The following is a 19,535-nucleotide window of genomic DNA, read 5'->3' on the forward strand; positions in this document are numbered from 1 at the left end:
TGTATTAACTGGAAGACAACATTACCTGCCACGGCTGTTGATCTGTAAGTTTCCATCTTGCTCCACCTGCCAGTGCTCCACAGTTTAATTTGGTGAACTGCATGGTGTGCAAAGCATGTGCCAAAATATAGATTGCATTGTAGATGCTGTAGCTGTGGGCTGTCATGCTCGTTTCAAAAACAGACCCAGGAAGGCTCTCAATATTCTCCTCCCCAGTGCAGAGTTTGTCATCTTTCTTCTCTGAAGCAGAATCATGAAAACCACAATTAAATGCCTCTTCCCAGAAAACCCTGAGAAAACGACCTTCTTTTTCCAAGGTAGGGTTTCTCATCTGAATAAATTTCTGGAATCCTGGAAGATCCTTAGAGTGAACTGCAAAGGATAGAGCCCCATGGAGGAATGTGATGTCCCAACCTCTTTGAATGGGAAATGAGGTGAACTCCATCTGGGCTGTCATAATCCAGACTTTTGTATTTCCTTGCATTGACACATCATTCGTTTCCGCAAGTTTGGGTATCATTCTCATTAACATAATTGTATGAATTTCAGCATGTACAACCACAGCATTGGCAGTGCTATGCACAATAATGTTCATTGTTTTCGAACCTTCTTCCACCATTTCATCAAACTCACCAGAAGAGGTAGCCTTAGGGAAACTTTCTATAAAATCAAAGCAGATACCCTTCTGGGCAAACATGGGGAGAACATTTTGTACAAATCTCTCTCCACTGTCCTCATGGAGATGAAAAAGCACACCGATCCACACCCAACGGAAATGCAGCAGTAACTGGAGGATCCCCTCATATTGCTGAGCCCCATCTGGGAATATCCAGTGGGTGAAAAGAGCTTGAATGTCATTAGTCGTCGCAGGAGAAGAGCCATAGATGAGCTAAAGAGGGTCATTGATAAAATCAAGGGAGGAAAGATGATAACAAATGATGATATCTAAACACCAGTTAGACTCAAAACTAAGTTTCTATATAATAACCAGGGGGATTCAGCATTTTGTTTATTTCTGTTAGTTCTGAATTTGCCTTGGGTTGTATAGGTGCATCATCTGTTTCTGCAATACCATAATGTTGTGATTTTTAGCATTCACAATCACTTGGCTGTGCTTCCCATTTTCAATCCTTTCTGCCAAATTTCTTTGAACTCACTAGAAAAAGAGTTAGTTTATGGATTTTTTTCTATAAAATCAGACCCAGGAACATTTTATTTTTTTGTACAAATAGCCCTAAATTGTCACCCATCAGATAAACCACCGCGTTCCTCATCCTTGTGAAATTTAACTGTTGCTGAGCTCCAGGTGAGAACATGTGGTGGATAAAACCAGCTTGGATGTTATCATTTGTTACAGGGGAAGACCCATACATGAGCCAAATACGATATATTTGAAAAACAAGAGAGGAACATTTATACCATATGGTGATATGTGTGATGGCCTGGGACTTGGGCTCAGACTTGGAACCAGAAGAGTCTCAGTCAGCACCGGATCCTTTGCCTCAGGCGACATCTGAACCAAGTCTGGGGCCTGATCCTGAAGAGTCCCAGTCTGCACAGGTTCCTCTGCAACAAACCCCAGCTGGGCCAAGTCAGGGGCCTGAGTCTGCCCTGGCTCCAGATGCGGGGAGGACTTTGTTGCCTTCAGCTGGGCCATCGCTTACAGCTGCTCCACTACCGGTTGGGTCAGGGGAGGCTGAGGCGGCCCCTGGTCTAGTAACACACCGACGTCTCCCGAGCTGCAGAGACTGAGGTCTGAGAGAAGGAGAGACCTGAGTACTCGCAGGAGGAGTGCTTGCCTTTGCGCAAAACAGGGAGGTGAGTCATTGGGGGATCAGGACCAGCCATTGCCCTGACAAAGATAAAAGGCTGCTGGACCCCGCCCCAGGTTGCGGAAGCAACACTGCTGTGTGCCAGATCCTGCCTGAGATCCTGTACCTGTCCTTGTCTGGTTTCCTGCCTCGGGTCCTGCCTTGGCCCTGTCAGACTGACTCCTAGCAGAACCTTTGGATTCTGGTCCAGTCCTGGACCGAGTTTCAAGGGTTGCCCCTGGGCCCAGCACAATATGAAGCATCACTTCAATGCAAATCCAGATTTCAGTTTTAATTTGATCAACGTTCATTAATCTGAAAGTGTGACAGACAGCAGAGTCAGACCAGAGTCTGGGGGTGCAGTGCCCCGGAATTCCACCAGAGGGCTGGAGCATCTCTCTGATTGGCTACCACAACAGCCAGTCAGAAAGGGGGTGGAGCCAGCAGTTTGGGAGGGAAAATAAAAGGAGCCGTTTCTGGAAGAGAGGGATCAGATGGTTTAGCTGATAGTTTTATTGGAGAGAGAAGACTTGGTTCTGAGCTGTGCGTAACATCCACCCTGAGGAAAATGTCTATAGCAAGAGAAAGGAGCCTCTGGGTTTAGAAAACACCACAGTGTGTAGAGTATTGTAACATTAATATTATAGTTTTATTCATATTGGTAAGCAAAAATTATCCTGATGTGAATGCATGTTAAGATGGGATTATATAATTGTTAAAATCTGTTTTTGAGAGTAAAATGGAAGGGGGGGGGAGGGAAGAGGCTGGAGGTCCCAGTTTTCTCTACTAGGCTTGTGAAATAGACTTGACAAAGTACTGATAAAGCCAAAATAACACCTTCCTTGGTCGGAAAGGACTTTTTGTTTTGGAATTGATCCAAAGAGACTGCTTGGGTCTCTTTCCAGTCAGGAGGAGAGAGATCTCCTAGAAAGAGAAGACACCCAAACCCGTTAAGAGGGCTGGCATGATCCCCTGGGGCTGTTGTGCTATTTGGAGAACCTCAGGAGTGGGATTGATGGAAGGTGGGGAAACTGACAGAAATACTACCTTGGGTAAGAACCAAAGTCTGAAACTGTAACACCTATGCAATGAGGTTTAAGAAACTGAAGTAATGAAACTGGAAATGAGCCGATTGTTTAAACAACTGTAACAATAACAACTGAAAATAAGCAACTGCCATTTTAAATAAGCTGTACGTTCACTACCTTGTTTTGAAGCCTGTAACATCCACTAAATTGAATATTAATAAGTTAACTGTTTCCTGAAAGAACTTTATCTCCTGATACATCTTTTGTTTTACCAACTTTATTCTGCAAAATAAATCTTTCTTATTTGTTCAACTTCTGCCTGAAGTTGACCTTTACCTCACACACGCTAGATAACCCATGGTGGTTATAGAGTTTTACAGAGGGGGGTCTGCTTCAAAAGGATTCAAATATCACTTATTTCTGTTGATTTGGAATGTTAAAGTTATCTTAGGAAATATGAAAGTGATTTTTCAGCCCAGCATAGCAAACACACAGTTGTGCTACCACAGGCAGCTGACGTTTTGTTACAGTCCTGCACAGGAGTAAAGTGTCCAATGAGGAATTCTTCCACTTGGTTTTTAAGGAGGCGTGGAACGCATTTTCCACAACCTATATTTTTGGTTGATAAATACCAACCTATACCCACTATTTGCCATTCCTTTGTTATTTTGTTCTTCAGTTACCAGCATGCAACCCAAGGAGACATAGTCAAAGGCAACTGTAAATGGCTTTCATGATGACCCATGTTCCATGCAGACCTCTTACTCTGGGCATCTTGTACATGGACAGGATGGTTGACATGTGGAGACATAAATCAGAGGGTGGCCCCCCAAGGACTGCCTTTGGAGTCTCCTGAACATCACACTTGTAGTTGGGGAGGAGTCTTTCTTGGCTAGAGAGAAGTTCCATGGAGGCTTGGTAGATGCAGCTTGGACTGAAATGGCTGTTATAGATGTGGAAACCCAGAGACATATTGGGCAATATTTGGGGATTTTCATTTATCTCTTTTACAGCAAATGCCAAAGCCAGGATATGCTGGTAGAGTTGTGTCATTGGTCTGCATGGAGAGCAATGTATACATCAATTCACATTCACAAGCATAGAAATATATGGACATATTGAAACACAAAGTGAATGGAGATGTTACTTTTTATGGTGCCTTGCAAACTTTTTTTAAAAAAAGCCTGGACACTGGTACAGTAGCACCTCGGGTTACATACGCTTCAGGTTACAGACTCCGCTAACCCAGAAATAGTACCTCGGGTTAAGAACTTTGCTTCAGGATGAGAACAGAAATCGTGCTCCGGCGGCACGGTAGCATTAGGCCCCATTAGCTAAAGTGGTGCTTCAGGTTAAGAACAGTTTCAGGTTAAGAACGGACCTCCAGAACGAATTAAGTTCTTAACCCGAGGTACCACTGTATAAGCTTACCATATAAGAGGAAGGTTATCATACACTGCAAAAGTGGGTTTGAGATATCAGATCTGCCCCCATATCTCATAAACACAGAACTACGTGGAAGGAAAAGGGTGGTAGTAATCATCATACACTCATGGCCAATATTGTGAAAACATTTTGGAAAGTATGTCTGTATCTCTGGCTCATAACATCAGGACTATTTATATTAATACCATAAAGCCACTTCCGCCCTGCAGGGGAGGTGGGGTTGAGGTTGAATGGCCTCCCCGTGCCATCGGGGGAATCCCCGGCCACGTCACCCCCTGGCCAGCCAATCAGCTGGCTTTGGGGGCATGGCCTGCCCTATTTAAGGCAGGCACAGCTGGGGATCTCCCTCTTTGCCGCTCACCAGCTGCTCCGCCATCTCCAATTCCTTGAAAGATTCCATCAAAGGTGTCTCTGAAAAAAATTACACCTCACTTGGGAAGACAGGCGAACTAATGCCAGTGTACTGGAAGAAGCAAAGATCATAGAATCATAGAATCATAGAATCATAGAGTTGGAAGAGACCACAAGGGCCATCGAGTCCAACCCCCTGCCAAGCAGGAAACACCATCAGAGCACTCCTGACATATGGTTGTCAAGCCTCTGCTTAAAGACCTCCAAAGAAGGAGACTCCACCACACTCCTTGGCAGCAAATTCCACTGTCAAACAGCTCTTACTGTCAGGAAGTTCTTCACCAGATCACTGGTGTCAAAGCATTGGTTCTTCAACATAAATTTTGTTGGCCAGGTCATGTTGCCTGATTATTATCTTCCAAAGCAACTACTCTATTCCAAACTTTAAAATGGAAAGTGTCATGCTGGTGGTCAACAAAAAAGGTTTAAAGACTCCCTCAAGGCAAATCTAAAAAAAAATGTAGTATAAACACAGACAATTGGGAAACACTGGCCTGCGAGTGCTCTAGTTGGAGAACAGCCTTTACCAAAGGTGACATGGACTTTGAAGACACACAAACTCAGGACGAAAGTGAGAAACATGCTAAGAGGAAAGCATGTTTGGCAAACCCTCACCATGATTAACTCCTGCCTCGAAATCTATGTCCTCACTGTGGAAGGATGTGTGGATCCAGAATTGGCCTCCACAGTCACTTACGGACTCACAATCTTACTCAGCTACATGTGGTTGCCAAAGCAAGCAAACAGCGAAATAAAAAAGTTATGCACAGAAAACCATGATAAAGGGTATTTCATAACTTTTCACCATTTATGTTAGTTAGAAACTTTTTGCTGCAATTACAGTCCTACAATGGCATCCCTGGAGTAAACCAAAGATTTTAATTCACCAGGTGTTTTAATGAGAAACCAAGACTGTATGTTTCTAAAAATTGTGCTTTATTCCTTGGCTGCTTCTGACTAAAAAGTTTATTTAATCAGCTCCATAGCTTTTCTGTTGGATTCAGGTCAGGGCTAGTCAACACACTTTGTGGCATTATATTCTGCATTAGATTATCTTTCTAATGATATACTGTAGAAGTTCATTCTATATTTTACTGTTCTTATGAGCTGTCAAACCTTAGAAATACAGCTTTTCCTGAAGTTTTCCACAATTTTGACCACTTGTGTAATGAGCATAACCTCCATCATATGTGATATGCAGAAAGATATTTGTTACAGATATATGATATGGTTTTAAACACACACACACACACACACACACACACATTTCCTTACAGAATGGCATCGAAGAGTTCAGGTGTAGGAGGTTCATCGAAGGCTATTCTTGAAATTATATACATTTGAGACATAATACCGGCAATAACAACATCTCCAGACTGGAAATATTTGTGAAGAATAGGAAGAGGGTCACTGATGGAACAGGGAGCAACAGCAGCCTTGCACTCATCTGGAGGAAGCAGCACTGACGCCAACATCATGGAAAGTACCATTCTGCACAGAGTATTGGAGGAGCAAGAGGAAACTTGCACACAGTCTGAGGCAGCAGCACAAATACCAAGATTGCAAATATTACCATGTTGCAGGGAATTTTTTAGGCGACAATTAATCTCTTTGCCCATTGTCATCTGAGTGACAGAAAGCCAGATTTTTGCAGGGGAAAAAGCCAGATTTTTGCAGGGAAAAGAATGAGCGATCAGTCTGACAGAGCCCTTGGTATAAGGCCAAGCTCTGAACATCACAGGAGATATTAATAGTATCTGCAAGTCTTGATTCATAGTTTTCATGCAGCTACTGGAACTCCCCAGAGAGTCAAAGAAATGATTGTGATTACTTTGATAATTACAGGAGACTTCTCAGCTTCTCAGTGATTAAGGGGTGGGAAGAATGTTTATCACATCACAGCCAAAGTCTCAGCTGGTCCTCCTTAGTAGGGAGAACAATAAGAGTTTAAGGAGACTCAGAAAAAAAGAGAGAAAAAAAGTTACCCAAAAAATTACATAAGAAGAAAATATATTATAAAAGAATAACTGTTTTGCAGCAAAATATTCAAAGAGGTAAAAAGAACCTTTGCACAACATTTAAATCAAGTCTGTTACCCATTTTATCAACAACAAAAATCCAGTACATTAACTAACACCGTATGGACAGACCATAATTTTCAGCTGAGAGCCAGTTTGATGTAATGGTTAGAGTGTTGGACATGGGAGATCTGGGTTCGAATCCCCACTTAGCCATGAAGCTCACTGGGTGACCTTGGGAAGATCACAGCCTCTTAGCCTAACCTCCCTCAGAGCATTATTGTGAGGGTGAAATGGGAGAAGAAGAACCATGGTATATTAGAATCTTTCTCTATGAGTTTCAAAATGCTTAAAGCACCACTATAGCAATCAATTCTGACCAAGTTATGTCCAAAGGGGAAATGCTATAGTTTTCTTCATATCATGAATACTTTTAATTCTACTTTCTTGTGCTAAAAATTGTAGGCTGTGGTTTTTTTAACTAAACTGACCTCCGTCAATGTTTGAGGCCTAAAGCTTCATTGTGAACAACATGGTTGATCTTGTCATCTTGTGGGGCACTTGATCTGAGAGGTGACCTGGATCCTCATCTCCCACATCCCCCGTGGGCCATAGGTGACCTGGGGATGGGGCAGCATACCTCTCCATCATCCGAGATCACAGAGACGTCAGAGAACCCATTTTCCTTACATGAATGATCAGCTGCTCATTGGGCCTGAAACTCAGCAAACATGATGCTCTGCAAGCCCCTGCAATCAGCTGGTCTTTGGGGCCTCACAGTGCTACATATGGAGCTATGTAAGGTCCCCAAAGAGCTGGTTGTTGGGGTTTCCATAGCTTCATGAACACAGCTTTGCAAGCCTGAACTATCAGAACATCATCTATCAGAACAGAGAATCTGGGTCTCATTTGTAGGCAGAGGAGGACCAATGGGTAACAAATGTCATTCAGCATCTTAATTGTCGATAATGTTCTGCCATGTTATACAGGCTTTTGCAGCTATATTCTGAGATCAGCAGCCTTTCTTGATTACACATAAATAAATATAATATAGCTTTTACTTAAATATAGAATAGCCTCGGCAGAAGTCACGTGTTTCACACCGATGTTCTCTCCTCATGAAGGGATATACCTTTAGCACCCTATGAATGGAAGATCAGTGTATTGACAGGATAACAAATTGACAGAACAACTTAATGGAGTAAAAAATTGGTCACAGCTTTATTGGTTACAGATGTAGGTTGGAGGCTTTTTCTGGGAATGAAAAGGATAAGAGTTCAGAAATCCAAGAAATTACTTTTTCTGCTTTTCATTCAATAAATGCCAGCAAACAATGCAATAATTAAAACCATCAACAAAAGGTGATTCCTATTTGCTCCTCAGAATTAAGTGGTCTTTGCTGTTCAGGTCAGGCCTCAGAAGAAGCATGTACAATTTGGGGGAAAAGATACAACCCAGCAAACCTGCGCTGGAGGCCAAGATGCAAAAGACCTCCACAGCCACCATCTGCTTTCCTTTGGTGCTCAGATAAGAGGGAACAAAGGACAGCCAAACGCTGCAGAACACCAACATGCTGAAGGTGATGAACTTGGCTTCGTTGAAGCTGTCCGGCAACCTCTTGGCCAGGAAAGCCACAGTGAAGCTGACCATGGCCAGGAATCCCAGATAACCCAGGACAGAATAAAACATTGTGACAGAACCTTCGTTGCATTTCACAATGATTTCCTCCATCAGAGAGTCCATGTCCACATCTGGGAATGGAGGAGCCGTACAGAGCCAAGCAGCACAAATGCTTGTTTGAACAGAGCAGCAACCAAGAAGCACAGAGTTTGTGAGAGATTTCCCCACCCATTTCCTCATCCTGGATCCTGGTTTGGTGGCCATGAAAGCCAGAACCACCGTGATGGTTTTGGCCAAGACACAAGACACAGCAATGGAGAAGATGATGCCAAAAGCAGCTTGTCGTAAAGAGCAGCTCACTGGGTGAGGCTGGCTAATGAACAGCAAGGAGCAGAGGAAGCAGAGCAAGAGGGAAAGAAGCAGAGTGTGGGTGAGGTCCCGGTTGTTGGCTTTGACAATGGGAGTGTCCCCATTCCTAGAGAAGACGCCAAGTATCAAAGCTGTGACCAGAGAAAAGACCAGAGCTGAGGAAGCTAAAATGAACCCTAAAGGTTCTGCGTAGGAAAGAAAATGTTGGCGTTTGGGGATGCATTGATCTCTGTCCTTGTTTGGAAATTGGTCATCTTTGCATTGGAAACAATAATCCATATCTGGAAAAAATCAAATGAGTGATATATGAGTTCCAACAAATAAGACATTAATTAGTTGGAATAAGGGTCAGAGATAAGTGCATATTAAAAACTCTTTGTACAATCATCTGTCATTATGCATAATCCACAATAGGTTCTACTCTGTCTTTCATCTGCAGTTAACGATCAGAAACATGGCCTTTGGTTGTGCCCTTAGTTGAGTTGGTCACACCCAGAGAGATCTTCATGGTGATGGAGGGTTCTTGAGCACAGCTACTTTGGGCTCAGAGGCTGGGCTGAGGACTGTTCTCCATAAGGAGACAGTTTTAAGCTTTTTTCTGGCTCACACACCTAAAACTATGGGGTGGAGGGTTTGGAATATCTTCACCCTCTCCTAACAATGTAGCATGTGGGAAGCAGGCAGAGAACACTAGACATATCCCACACCTATTTCCAGAGATCTCCTTTGTAAAAGTTCTGGATTTAGTTTCCCCAACTGTCTCTTTTTTCTTCCAGATATCAGTGCTGCTGCTCTTCTCTTTAGGAGTCCTGAACTGCTGATAGAGGGGGAAAGTTGAAATAGATATTAGGAATTTTTTTTATAATAGGAGATGATGTCTCCTACCCGTTAGATTTGAAATCATCCTATGTGGACATGAAGCACAATCATAGCAACAAAATGGCAACCCCTCCTTCTTCTTTCTGCTGTAGCCTGGCTGGCAGCGATCATTACACAAGGCAAGGGGCAGCACCTAGCCATAAAAAGAGGAGAAAATGTAGCTCTCTTGTGCCTTGTAAACAACACAGTTTTAACCAAAGAGAAGAGATCAGCTGACTGATTAACATTATTCCAGAAAGGTGTGTTGTATGTGTAAATAAACTGTAATGTAAATATTGGGAGTGAATGAGAAGGAATATTGTATTGAATGGACAGAGGACAGGGAAGACAACAGACTTTGAAATACAGGGAGTTGACAGAGAAGATAAAATAGGAAGCACATATGTTAAACTCGGGACGCGGGTGGCGCTGTGGGTTAAACCACAGAGCCTAGGGCCAGTCCATTCGTGGCTGACTCTGGGGTTTCGGCGCTCATCTCGCTTTATAGGCCGAGGGAGCCGACGTACAGCTTCTGGGTCATGTGGCCAGCAGGACTAAGCCGCTGCTGGCAAACCAGAGCAGCGCACGGAAACGCTGTTTACCTTCCCACCGGAGTGGTACCTATTTGTCTACTTGCACTTTGATGTGCTTTCGAACTGCTAGGTTGGCAGGAGCAGGGACCAAGCAATGGGAGCTCACCCCATCGTGGGGATTCAAACCGCTGACCTTCTGATCGGCAAGCCCTAGGCTCTGTGGTTTAACCCACACCGCCACCTGTGTCCCAGACTTGGGTTATATTTAAACAATATTTTCTACATTTTCTACATTAACCTTATTATTTGTATTCTTAATAAAAATAACTCATTTTCAAAAACCATTGGTCCCACCTGATTAAAAGATCTGTGCCATGTGATCGCTTCCTCATCCATGCTGAAGTCTACATATTGTGAATCTTGTGGAACTATCTTTCCTACTTTCACTCGGGAGACGGTTTGGTTTGGAAAAATAACCCAGTTAATAATATCAAATCCACCTGCTAGCTCCCCATTCTCATCAAAGGACACTAAGTCACCAGCACTGTTGTTGAAGGAGATACTCCTCAAGAACGAGTGCAGCTAGGCAGAAGAAAACAAAGGCAAAGTTTAAAAAAGGAGAGCTTTTATGGATTATAGAAACAAGAAGTATCCATCAATGTATTTCACACAACGCAAAGAAGTCCAAAACGATGCAGTCTGCAAAATTTGGAGCACCTAAGTATTTCTAGCAAGTACAGCTGGCCTGCCACTTGCGTGAGGGTTCAGCTCTGGGGTCCGTGTGCAAAGGCAAAATGATGCCATGTCAGGAAGCCCTGGAACTGCCCCTCCTGGAAGGTGGGTGTGCAGGAAGAGAGGGAAAACAAAATGGTGAGCAGCTCATGGTGGGTTTTCCCTGCTCACCATTTCTTTGTTTACTTTTCCCCACCAATGTAAATTGACCTTAACTTGCAGGTCCACTATAATCAATGAACATCACTGGAAGGGAGTTAAAAAACTTGCCAGGTACCACGTTTGAAAATAGCCCCATATGTCCTCTTTAGTGCAGAAACAAATGCAGGTTCTAGATAATAGTTGGTGCTGGTGGACAGAATGGGTGGGCAATCATGGGTAGAAACAAACCTTAGTATTTTCAAACATATTCTTAATTCTTGATAATGATCCTTTCTCAACTTTGCAAAGGTTTACTCTGAATAGGAAATCTTACCTGCCAAGGCTGCAGTTCTGGAGGATCGAGCCCACCTCTGTCTGCCACCATTCTGTGTTTTGACCTGGATGAGTGCATCTGATGTAAAGTATGTGCAATGGCATAAACCGCATTATAGATACTGTAACTTTGGCTAGTCATGGTCATTTCAAAAATATGCCCAGGAAGGCTCTCCAGACTCTCATGGCCAGTGCAGGTCTTTGTGTTTGCCTTGTGCCCATTGGAAGCAGAAAATAAACAGCTGAATGCCCGTTGCCAAAAAGCCTGGAGGAACCCATCTCCATTTGGAGAGTTGGGGTTCAGGGTCTGAAGGAAGTCTTTAAATCCCTGGACTTTCTCTGTGTGAATTGCAAAAGACAAGGCACCATCAAAGACTTGTCTATCGTAAAACCCTTGCATTGCTTCTGAAGAGAAAGCCCACTGGGCTGTCAAAATCCACACGGTGCCTGTAGACTTCTCTGCAATGTCTTCAGGAACTGAATAGAAAGATTGCATCCATTTCACAACTGTAATGGTCTCAGGTTCTGCACACATAACTAATATGTGACCTTCTGAGGCCACCAGGAAAGAGGACTTAGCCCGAAGGAGTTCCAAGAAACTGCTATCAACTATGCCCCGAGATAAGGCTGGTAGTTTTTCATTGAAAGCTGAACAGATTCCATGCTGGGAAAGCATTGGCACCAAGCTTTGCCTAAAGGTCTCTCCATTTTCATCATCGGATGCCACAATTCCTACCCATGTCCATTGGAAATGTAGAAGTAGCATGACAATCCCTGCATATTGATATTTCTCATTGGGCACCGTTCGGTAGAATGTCTGGGGCTGCAACTCCTGGCTTCTCACTGGAGCTAATACACAGTAAGCAATCTGGAGGAAGAAATGAATCCCAGAAGAATTGGAGAGTTAGAGCAAATGGTTATGGTTCATCCCAAGTATCTGCTTGAAGAACAAATCCATAAGAATTTCTCAACTCCTTTATGGATGCATGTTGAATTCACAAGAACATTACGCATATCTCCAGCAGTTGTTGGTGGGGAGGAGGGGCAGGTTTCTCTGACCTCTTGCAACTGGTTTTGTGCAGCTTCCTGGGAGCAGGAGAAAGACTCCCGCTGCTGCATTTGTCCAGTTCCAACCTTCCTGCTGCTTCCCAGTGACACATAGGAGACAAAGTCTGGCAAGCACCAAAGCCCCTCTCCTCCAACCACTACTGCATAGCTCCCCCGTGATTTTATAATAGCTTTGTATTATTATTTTTTTACCTCCTTGCTCAGAAAAATGAACCAAACAAAAGGAAGTATTAAAAACCAGGAAGATAACTATTGTACCAGAGGCAGAAGAGCTTGACAGCCCCCACACTTGCTATACCTGTGGAATCTTGTAGATGCTTAAGATACTAGCCATGTGGAGGGAGATGTCAGAGTCAAGTCCCCCAATAAAAGCTATCTTACTTTTCTTCTTCTCACATTTGAAGTTGGGGACAATCCCTTCTGCCATGGACAAAAGTTTCAGCGTGTTCTGATAAGTCATCCTTTCTTTTGAGTAGTTCTCATATATGTGAAACCCAAAGGTCATATTCGGTACAATATTAGGGTTCTTATTTATTTCTTTCACAGCAAACACCAGGGAGAGGGTATTCTGGTAGTACTTTGGTATGTCACTAATAAAAGAGTTATACTATATGTCAGAGGTATTCTCCTCCACATAGGTAACTTCCTGGCTCACATGCATGTATATAATTTGCCACATCCTTCCCTTAACTCATTATTTCCTTTCAGCAACCAACGGACACCCATTGGATGAGAAGTTGCCAAGTCAAAAATTCTGACTGGTGCTCCTCAGATAGTAAGTATTTGGTGTAGGTGGGGAGTAGAGAACAGATAACATCAGATGGAACAGAACCTATTATTTCCACGGTAATGGAGTTTCCATCTCTCCCTCCTTTAAATAAAATTATGGCTGTACCAAAAATACTGTAGCCAATGTAAGTCATACTCTGAGAAGGCCTATTATGATTAATAGATCAGACTAAGTTAGTTGTATTCATTTCAGTGAGTCTACTCTACAAATAAGCCAGATAGATACTTTGTTTTGCAAAAACAAGTTTGCAACTGCTCTTTTTATTATCCAATATGGTTTACATTGCATAGCAGAGAATATAATCCAAAATCTATGATATTCACGTTTCACAGCATCTGTGACTGCCAGATTAAATTATTCTGATTGTGAATGTGAGGATCAAGCTTTGCTGCAAAGGAAAACTGGACATTAATGGTGTGAAAGGAAACACAGAGGAAGGTTGATGATGAAGTTGGGAGAAGGCGGTGAGAGCCATGGGATCAGGTGTTAAGAAAGCAGAACAGGTAGAAGATAGAAACCTCAAGAAGTGGAATCAAGCAATGAAGAAGCCAAGATCACAATGTAAAGAGAAGAAAATATATATTTAACATTCCTACTGGGGGAAAAATCATGTGGAAACGTGTTCTGAGAATGCCATTGTATGTTTGGTGTAATTGTAGCATACATGAGCTCACCAAGGGTACACAATGAAGGATAGAGTTTTTTTTACTTACAAAAGTTCATCTATAAGCTTTGTGTTTGGGCGCTCATGGAAATCGATTTCTTCAAATACAAAGTCAAAATAAGAAACAATTCCTCCAATGATTAGGTCCCCTCTCTGATAATTCTGGTATGGAAGCTGGAAAGGCTCCATCATGGTGCATCTAGCAGAGTGTTCCTTGCTCTCAGTTGGAGGCAACTGTAGCCACAGGAAGAGAAGGATCAGCAGCAGAAATGTTCTGACCATCTTGGGGCTGCCGGGGATGCCGAAAGTCAGATTTCTATCTCATCTACCATAAACTTCTTTCCAAGAACATTCATTTAATGACTCTAGGTTGTTTTGATAAAGGGAAAAAGCCAAAGCTCTGATCTATGAAAATCTGCATGTTCAGAATTTCTCATCAGGGGTCTGAATGACACAGGATTTATTTTATATACACTTTCACACTCTGACATTGATTGTGTTCATGGCCTGAAAAAGTGTACATGGGATTTGGCAAGATTGATGATAAAACCCAGCAGTTTGAGATAATTACTGGTTCCAAAGTTATCTCCTTAGAGGAATGAGCTCTGTGACTTACAGTAAGATGAAAATAATGATGCATATTTGTTATTGAGTAGTGCCCTGGTAATTGCGAGTGCATCCCAGTACAGCTTTCACCACTCTGTTGTTGACTATGAGGGCCACTCCATTTCTTTTACGGGTTTCTTGCCCACAGTAATAGATATGATGGTCATCTGAACTGAATTCGCCCGGACATGACTAAACGACTAAACAACAAATTGCGAGTGCCCCAGGCAAGCAAGCAGTCCAGCTGCAAACTGCTGATCTGAAGGGAACTTCCTTGATTTCCCAACACTCTTCCTCAATCACACCTGCACTATTTTCCCCAACTGTACATGTGTCACCAATGGAAACATGATTTTCAGGATTTTCAGGGATGTTTCCTGTGTACCAGTTAAAGGGAGGGAGGGAAGGATTCAGAAATCCTATATTACATAGGCTAACAGCAGAAACTGACTTGCTACTGTATATAAAAAATATAGATCAATGCATATGGAAGTGGAGAATTTCCTTTTGTGATCTTAGAGTTGAAGAGCAATGTGAAGGACCAAGCAGGTGACAATGGAGGCTTAAATGCAGTGGTACAACTTGAAACCTACAATACATGTGGTTGTGGCATGTGGGAAGGGAAAGGGCAGTAAGATCATGCAATTGACAGAGTGACTGAACGTTAAGTTCCAATATTTACCTTTTTATAGGGTGGGGTACATAATATATAAGATCCTTCTTGAGTTTTCACTGTTACCCCTCAGTGGGAGAATGGTCTCCCTGGGAAGGGGCTGGGTTTTGCCCCTTTGGGGTGTGTCTTTGGGGCTGTCACAATGAACTCCTGAACTTCAGAATTCACCACTGCACCTCTGGTTGAGAGAATAAGAAAGAGGCTGTATGGTGTTTGGGTGAGATATAAGAATTTTTTGGAAAGAAAAACATTGTTATGGCTTTCCCCCATCAAAGCAAATGCCCTAAAGAAAATTAATATGGAAAGGAAATGGGGCACTTATAGAGATATATTGACTTTTGCTGGTGCTGGTTTTAAATTAGAAGACACCGAGGACTGAGTACAAGACTGCGAGTAGGCCCAGTGAGACCCAACAGAACCTGCTGCCGCAGAAAGATCCAATGGGGCCTGCCGCTGGTAGTCCTGCCAAGGCCCAGCCCCTCAAGATGGTGGGGGGCTCAGCTCCATCCCAGTATATTTGGGGTAGGGGCTGAGGTGTCCTCAGACTCGTAGAGTTGGTCCCTATGCTTCTGTGATATTAAGGGTTGTGTGTGCTATATATAAATCAGGAGGTGAAGTTTTTCATGAAGATTGTCACCTGCAATACTTGAAGGTCAAGATACAGCTAAAAGAAGAGAACATGGGCACAGAAGAAGAAAAAGATGGTGATCTTGCAAGGAACACAGATGTTCAGCGATGGTGACCTAGATAAATTGCAGTTGTGTACTCAAGATCACATAGCACAGAGTGTTAACTTCTTAAAACCACCTTGCAATTATGGTGTCAAAAGGGTGGGATTGTGCAACTAGGTTGATCTAGGAGGAGGTGTTCCTTCAAAAATCCCTGTCCCATGCTGCTTAGACATTAAATATCATTGCCCAGGCAGGCCCATTATGTGGCCCATGAAAGTAGCAAAGCAACCAGACTGTACAATAGTGATGGGATAAAATCAGGACAAATCTTTGTTGGCAGCAGCAGGCAGGGCAAGGGTTGGCATGGCATTGGGTCCCAGGATCAGTTCATCATTCCACAAGCCCCGTGTTGATGGAATGGATCCACTGGGTTTGGATCACTCCAAACGGGAGTCGGCCAGTGTTGAACCTTGCCATGGTGCAGGCCAAGCAAGCAAGGTCTCCCTTGGGGACCAGGGTGCAGGTTCCAACCAGGCAGATACCGAAACCACGCTTGGGTTTGCCGTGGTCAATCCGCCCCTCGGGACCCTTATGGGGGACCCCCTATACTACGTTGATGCTGACCAATGCCATTTCCACCCTCATGCAAACAATGTTCTTCCGCCTATCAAAGGAAAGGCATAATTTCACTGAGGGGAAAGAAAGAAAAAAAAGGCGCCAATCATGTTTGGAGAAAAGAAAATCCCCTGTACATTTCCGAGCACAATTCAAAGTGTTGGTGCTGACCTTGAAAGCCCTAAATGGCCTCAAAGGTCCAACATACCTGAAGGAGTGTCTCCACCCCCATCGTTCTACCCAGACACTGAGGTCCAGCTCCGAGGGTTTTCTGGCGGTTGCCTCCCTGCGAGAAGCCAAGTTACAGGGAACCAGGCAGAGGGCCTTCTCGGTGGTGGTGCCTGCCCTGTGGAACACCCTCCCACCAGATGTCAAAGAGAAAAACAACTACCAGACTTTTAGAAGGCATCTGAAGGCAGCCCTGTTTAGGGAAGCTGTTAATGTTTAATAGGTTATTGTATTTTAGTGTTTTGTTGGAAGCCGCCCAGAGTGGCTGGGGAAACCCAGCCAGATGGGCAGGGTGGGTATGTATGTATGTATGTATGTATGTATGTATGTATAAATAAATTATTATTATTATTATTATTATTATTATTATTATTATTATTATTATTAACCTTGCCCTGTATTTTGCTGCACTCTATGGGCCACAATGCTTCTGGGCATGGAGCGGGGCTTATGGATACTTTGAATTGTGCATGCAAATGTCCTGGCAGCCAATAAAATAGCTTGAATGGCAGAGCCGCATTCTTCAGATCACTGGCACTGGGCAACAGCCTGGCCGCAGCATCCCAGCCTAGAAGAAGTTTCCCAATACTTTTCAGAGACAGACCCACGTTCATGGATGAGTCCAAACCTAGTGTTCAAATTCTAAGCATTTTGCTGTGATGGGATTCACATGGGATATTTGCCTTGTTAAGTGAGAGACAGTTTGTGTGTGTTGATCAGCTCTGCCTGAGTGTTTCGGGTCCCAGCTAGATATTTGCTTGTTGATATGATTAAACTAAAGTGTGGCAGACAGCTGATGAGAGACAAGAGCAGGTTTCTCTCTTTCTTCCTGATTGTCAGCTGCTTGCCGAAGTTTGCTTCGTAATTAGAATCCTGGCTGACAAGTTTAATTGGGCTTCCTTCTTTGAAAATTACAGCTAATTGCAGAGCCTTGTCTTGGTTTGCTGCCCATTTGGGACTTGGCACAAGGTGGAAAGCACAGCGTCCAGGTAAACACAGGTCACAGTTAATACCACGTAAAAGTCAAAGCGCTGTTTACAATGCAGGACAGAAAACTGTATAGCAAATGCTATTTTAAGGTTAGTTGTAATACTGAATAATCAGGAATAATGATGATCTGTGAAAATTGCAGCTGAATGTAGCATAGGCGACGGCTGGAAGGGCTCTCCGTCAATTATCTCTAATTGCAGGGTCTTGACACAGCATTCGCCGTTGGGAGATGCCCCTGGAGAGTTTGCTCCAAATGACAAGAACAGCAATCAGTTATACAGGTTTACACTAGTGCACAGACCAAGGCAGAACTGGACTTTGGAGGGCTGATTTAACACAGATCAGAAAGTTTTCTGAAAGGTTGCCAAAGCAGTTCACTGTTTCTTGCAATCCAGCTAGGCCACTCCTGTTTATGTGCCCAAGTCCAAAGTCATGTGCCATGAAATGCTTAATTCTGTCCCTTTAATGCATCAGGTCAAGGGTGAGGAAAACACAGCCCCAGGGTCCAAACAGGACTCTCTCTGGTCACAGACCCCATGGGCCCTGATTCACAGGCTGTATCCGTTGCTAGTTGTACTCAGAGTAAACCCAGTCACATAAATGAGCATGATTATGTTGAGAGCATTAATTTCAGTGGGGTTAAGCAGACCTACTAGCATTAGATACCTGCATCAGATAGCCTTAGTTATATACTTGAGTTCTGATCACGCCTCTTCCTTGTCTGGATGGACAATAGAGAGGGGTGCTTGTAGGAACTGGCCTACTATACAAAGGTAAAAGTCACATTGGAGGGTTGTATGATGAGCCCTCAGAATGGACACTCTGGAACACTCTGAATCACCACCATGCCACTGACCCCCACTCTGGCCCGCCATCACTCCTCCACTGCCTTTACTTTTGTCCATGGCATGACAATTTTCCACCTTCCCATTTCGACTCTCTGGCATAATCTAGCAATTCTAAAATATAGACGCACTTTTATTCTCGCAAGATTGAATGTATTGCCCTTGGCTGGACTTGAGGGACGATTCCAACCGATTCCACACGAAAAACGCTTATGTCCCTGTGGAGATGGCAGTACTGAATCGGTGGTGCATGTCCTTCTGGCTTGCACTCTGTATAAAGACTTGAGGAATGAGGTTATCACCCCTCTTTTATTGTCCATTCCAAGTCGCCCAGTCATTACCACAGTGTTCATTCTCTTGGCAGATCAAGATGAGCAGGTGACAGCAAAGGCTGCAAGGTTTTTAGCTGGGGCAATCAGAATAAGATCCACTATTTGACTATTGATTCAAAACCCTAAACTCTATTTTACATAATTGACTTTTTATTTCTATTCTTTGCATATCGTATTGTTGTTTTATTGCTATGGCCGATGGCTGACGCAAATAAAGATTCATTCATTCATTCATTCAACAGACAGTATAATAATACAGTGATACCTTGGGTTACATACGCTTCAGGTTACAGACTCCACTAACCCAGAAATAGTCCTTCAGGTTAAGAACTTTGCTTCAGGATGAGAACAGAAATCGTGCAGCGGTGGCGCAGCAGCAGCAAGAGGCCCCATTAGCTAAAGTGATGCTTCAGGTTAAGAACAGTTTCAGGTTAAGAACAGACCTCGGAACGAATTAAGTACTTAACCCGAGGTACCACTGTACAATAATAACAGCCCCCCTCTGCACAGCTTTAACAAGAAATAGATTATTTAATGGGCAAAGGCCTGGGTAAAGAGGAATATTTTTGCCTGGTGCTTAAAGACATGTAATGATGGTGCCAGGAGAGTGTCTCTGGGAAGAGTATTCCGCAGTAGGGGAGCCAACACAGCAAAGGCCCATTCTTGAAAAGCTAAGAGAGCCATTGGCAACTGGACTGAATTACAGATATGAATTTTCGGTGACCTCAGAAAATCAGCCTGTCCCTTGTTCCC

At 43.4% G+C, this 19,535-nt stretch overlaps 3 protein-coding genes across 3 annotated transcripts in view; 1 reads left to right on the forward strand and 2 right to left on the reverse strand.

Annotated features, from left to right (window-relative positions):
• LOC310751719 (uncharacterized protein) overlaps positions 1–19,535 on the forward strand; it is a 950,206-nt gene that overhangs the window by 787,723 nt on the left and 142,948 nt on the right. The gene's annotated exons all lie outside the window — the stretch shown is intronic.
• The window catches only part of METTL25B (methyltransferase like 25B), a 464,705-nt gene that overhangs the window by 217,857 nt on the left and 227,313 nt on the right, over positions 1–19,535 (reverse strand). The window lies entirely within an intron of this gene.
• Positions 1–19,535, reverse strand: part of LOC310750894 (vomeronasal type-2 receptor 26-like) — a gene marked incomplete at both ends in the record, with an annotated part of 225,005 nt that overhangs the window by 68,532 nt on the left and 136,938 nt on the right. The gene's annotated exons all lie outside the window — the stretch shown is intronic.

Source organism: Podarcis filfolensis (genome assembly GCF_964270895.1).
Source record: "Podarcis filfolensis genome assembly, chromosome: 16".
Classification (NCBI taxonomy): domain Eukaryota; kingdom Metazoa; phylum Chordata; class Lepidosauria; order Squamata; family Lacertidae; genus Podarcis; species Podarcis filfolensis.